Source organism: Odocoileus virginianus, chromosome 12 (genome assembly GCF_023699985.2).
Source record: "Odocoileus virginianus isolate 20LAN1187 ecotype Illinois chromosome 12, Ovbor_1.2, whole genome shotgun sequence".
Lineage (NCBI taxonomy): Eukaryota > Metazoa > Chordata > Mammalia > Artiodactyla > Cervidae > Odocoileus > Odocoileus virginianus.
Genome location: NC_069685.1, coordinates 955050 through 959772, shown reverse-complemented (window position 1 = coordinate 959772; position 4723 = coordinate 955050).

Sequence of the window (4723 nt, the reverse complement as noted above, 5' to 3'; positions counted from 1 at the left end):
TCAATAATGTTCAATTTGGGTCTTCCTACTCTAAATTATTGTCCCTGTTTGGGTTTAAAAAAAAAATGAGAATTTTATAATATGATTGAATTTTAAGCAACATCTTCCAAATTTCAATTACCAATGATTCTCAAAGCCAACAGTCCTCATAATATCAGCTAGGAGCAGAAAGAGCTCTGCATTTGCCAAATCCAAAAGATTAGATAGTGTTCATTTTAATCTAAGAGTCAATTGTTGGTGAAAAATGAAAAGGAGACTACTTGTTCTAATGACTAGAGACAAAGTTTTAAGCAATCCTCACATTGCTCAACATCGGGAGCCCATGTTTCTAAGACTCTCTAATTCTTTTTCTCAGCTTTATTGAAATAAAATTGACATATAACATTGTATAAGTTTAAGGTATGTAGCATGACTTGATATACATAAATGTTGTGAATAATGACATAATAAGGTCAGTTAACTCACCCATAACTTCACATTATGTGTATGTGTGTGAGTTGAGAAATTTTATGGTCCACTCTCTTAGCAATTTTCAAACTGTACAACGCAGTATTGTTAACTATAGTCTTCTCTGGTTGTTCAATGGTAAAGAATCCACCTGCAGTGCAGGAGATGAAGGTTCAATCCCTGGGCTGGGAAGATTCCCTGGAGAAGGAAATGGCAACCCACTCCAGTGTTCTTGCCTGGGAAACCCCATGGACAGAGGAAACTGGCAGGCTACAGTCCATGAGATCACAGAAGAGTTGGACACGATTTGGAAACTAAACACACACACACACACACATTATTAATTGTGGTTGCCATTCTTTACAGTACTCCCCAGAATTTATTCATAAGAGGAGTTTGTACTTTGTGACCACTTTGAATCATTTTCCCTAATTTTTATCTCTGTTGACCACAAATCTATTGTCTGTTTTGTGAGTTTAGTTTTTGCATTCCACATATAATATCTCATTATGATTTTAATTTGTATCTCTCTGATAATTAGTGATGGTGAGCACCCTTTCATGGAACTGGCCCCTTTGTATGTCTTCTTTGGAAAAACATCCCTTCAAGTCCTCTGCCCAATTTAGATTATTTTTGTGCTATTGAGTTGGATGAGTTCCTTATATATTTTGAATATTAACCCCTTACAGCATATATGGTTTGTGAATCATTTCTTCCACTTCATGGTGAGTTTTGACTTATTAAATGTTCCTTTTGCTGCACAGAAGCTTTTTAGTTTGATATAATCCCACTTTATTTTTGCTTTTGTTGCTTGTGTCATATCGAAAAGATAATTGCCAAGATCAACATCAAGGAAATTTCCTCTAGGAATTACACAGTTTCAGGGCTTAGTGGTTTAAGATGGAGGTCTAGTTTTATTCTTTTGCATGAGCATTTTCAGTTTCTCTAGCACCATTTACTAAGCAAACTGTCCTTTCCCTTTTGAATACTGTGAATAATTGTCAAACATTTGTTGACCATATATATGTGAATTTATTCCTGGGCTCTGTTATATTTCATTGGTCTGTGCATCGGTTGTAATTTTTGTGTTTGTCTTTTATTTGCTTGCAGTACCATACGGTTTGATTATTATAAAGTTAAAAATCAAGAAGTGTGATGCTTCCAGTTTTGTTCTTCTTTCTCAAGGTCGACTATTTGGGGTCTTTTTGGTTCCATACAAGTTTTAGCATGTTTTGCTATTTCTGTAAAAAATACCATTGGAATTTTGATAGGTATTACATTGAATCTGGGCTTCCCAGGTGGTTCAGACAGTAAAGACTCTGCCTGCAATGCAAGAGACCCAGGTTCAATCCCTGGGTTGGGAAGATACCCTGGAGAAGGGCATGGCAACCCACTCCAGTATTCTCCAGCCTGGAGAATTCCACAGACAGACATTCCTGGCAGGCTACAGTTCATGGGATTGTACAGAGTTGAACATGACTGTGCAACTAACACTTTCACTTTTCACATTGAATCTAAATTGCTTTAGGGCATTTTGGACATTTTAGGAATATTAATTATTCCAATATATGAACAATTTCCATTTATTTTTGCTGTCTTCAATTTCTGCAATCATCTCTTGTTTTGCAGGCTGTGCTCCCTGGCAGGGCAATATCCCTGGTAGCTGGGCTTTGCAATCATTCCTGGTTTGGTGCGGCCTCAATCTCTAGATTGTGCTTTTGACTGCACTCTATGTTCAGATGGGTGGAGCCTCTGGTTGTCCTCTGGTATCAGGCAAAACACCAGCTATGCCCCACAGTTGAGCTGGGCTGCAGGCTGGTCTTCAAGATCAAGTAGGCTATAAGAGGTGATCTATGGGTAATGAACATCTGTGACCATATTTTCCAGAGGTTGGGACTGGATATTTTATTCAACATTTTGGTATAGCTTTAAATTTGCTTCTTGGCCCAGGCAGGGACTTAGAATGGACTCCATAGCTGATATGGTCATTGGTTGGGAACTAAATCAGACAGTACTTCCAGCTGAGCTCTCTGGCCAGACAAGGTCACCAGTTTGGCTCTGCAGATTGCTTGAGCTTCTGCCTGGGATCTCCGCTCAGACAGCACTGTAATTAAGGACTTGGTCTGTCAGGATGTCAGTACTAGTTCATGTGAGCCCTGGCCCACTTCTCTGTTTCTATTTGATCCCCAGTGGTCAAGCCATGCAGATCCCCCAGTAATCCCCAAGAGTAATCCCTGAGGGAGGGCCCAAGGGCATCCTTCAGCTAAGTATCCACCTCAGGTTCGTTTCCTGCTAGAGAAACTGTCGACCCAGGACCACCCAGTTGGTGAAATACTGTGCCAGTCACGAGGACGGACATTATGGTCACAGTGAAATTGCTTCATTTACCCTTCTAATGAGTTCTTCATCAGTCTCAGTGCTCCAGAAGGGTGACTCAGCCCTACTCCCAGGTTCTGGTATCTTCACAGTGATGCTTTATCTATAGATAGTTGCCAGTTGATATTGCTGTGAGGGGAACTGAAGTTGGAAAAGACCCATGCTGCCATTCTAATGATGTTCTCTGATGCTTTTTTTTTTTTCATTTATTTTTACTAGTTGGAGGCTAATTACTTTACAACATTGCAGTGGTTTTTGTCATACACTGAAATGATGGATTGAAATTAGCCATGGATTTACATGTATTCCCCATCCCAGTCCCCCCTCCCACCTCCCTCTCCACCCGATCCCTCTGGGTCTTCCCAGTGCACCAGGTCCGAGCACTTGTCTCTCTGATGCTTTTTAAAAGTGTGGTTGATTTAGGATGATGTGTTAGTATCAGGAGTACAGCAAAGTGGAAACATGATTCAGTTATATTAATTAATATATATTAATAAAAAATAATTAATATATACAGATTATGTCCCTTATAAGTTATTACAAAATTTTGAGTATACTTCCCTATGTTATTCAATAGTTCCTTGTTGGTTATCTATTTTATTTTATTTCCTTAATTTTATTGAAGTATAGTTGATTTACAGTGTGTTAATTCCTGCTCTACAGCAAAATGCCTCAGGTACTATACAACGTATATATTCTTTTTCATACACTTTATCCTAGTTCATCATGGGATTTTTTTAATTAAAAAATAATTGCTCTACAGAATTTTGTTGTTTTCTGCCAAATATCAACAAGAATCAACCATAGCTATATGTATGTCCCCTCACTCTTGACCCTCCCTTCCATCTCTCTACGCATCTGGACCATCTGGTTGCTACAGAGCCCCTGTTTGAGTTCCCTGAATTGTAGAGTAAGTTCCATTGGTTGTCTATTTTACATATGAAATGTAAGTTTCCTTATTACTCTCTCCATAAATCTCACCCTCTCCTTCCTCCCCTCACCTCCATGTCTATAAGTCTTTTCTCTATGTCTGTTTCTTCATTGCTACCTTGCAAATAAATTCATTGGTGCCATCTTTCTAGATTTCATATATATGTGTTAGTATACCATACTTCTCTTTCTGAGTTACTTCACTCTGTAAAACAGATTCTAGGTGCATCCACCTCATCAGAACTGACTCAAATGCAATCCTTTTTATGGCTGAGTAATATTCTCTTGTATATATGTACCACAGCTTTTTTATTGAGTCATCTGTCAGTGGACATCTAAGTTACTAACATGTTCTAGCTATTGTAAATGGTTCTGTAATAAACTTTGGGGTGCATGTGCATGTGTCTGTCCCAGTTTTGGTTTCCTCAGAGTATATGCCTAGTAGTGGGATTTCTGGGTCATATGATGATTTTATTCCTAGTTTTTTAAAGGGTCTTACCATCTTCCATAGAAGCTGTATCAATTTAAATTCCCACCAACAGTGCAAGAGGATTCCCTTTTTTGTATGCCCTCTTCAGGATTTATTATTTGTAGACATTTTGATGATGGCCATTCTGACCAGTGTGAGGTGATATCTCATTGTAGTTTTGACTTGCATCTTTCAAATAACGAGCATTGTTGGGTATCTTTTCATGTCTTTGTTAGCCAGGTGTATGTCTTCTTTGGAGAAATGTCTGTTTAGGTCTTTTTCCCATTTCTTGATTGGGTTGTTTATTTTTTCTGGTATTGAGTTGTATGAGCTATTTGCTTATTTTGAAAATGAATTCTTGGTCATTTTTTTCCATTTGCTATTATATTCTCTGATTCTGAGGGTTGCCTTTCCACCTTGTTTATAGTTTCCTTTGTTGTGCAAAAGCTTTTAAGTTTAATTGTATCCAACTTGTTTATTTTTGTCCTTCTAATGAATATT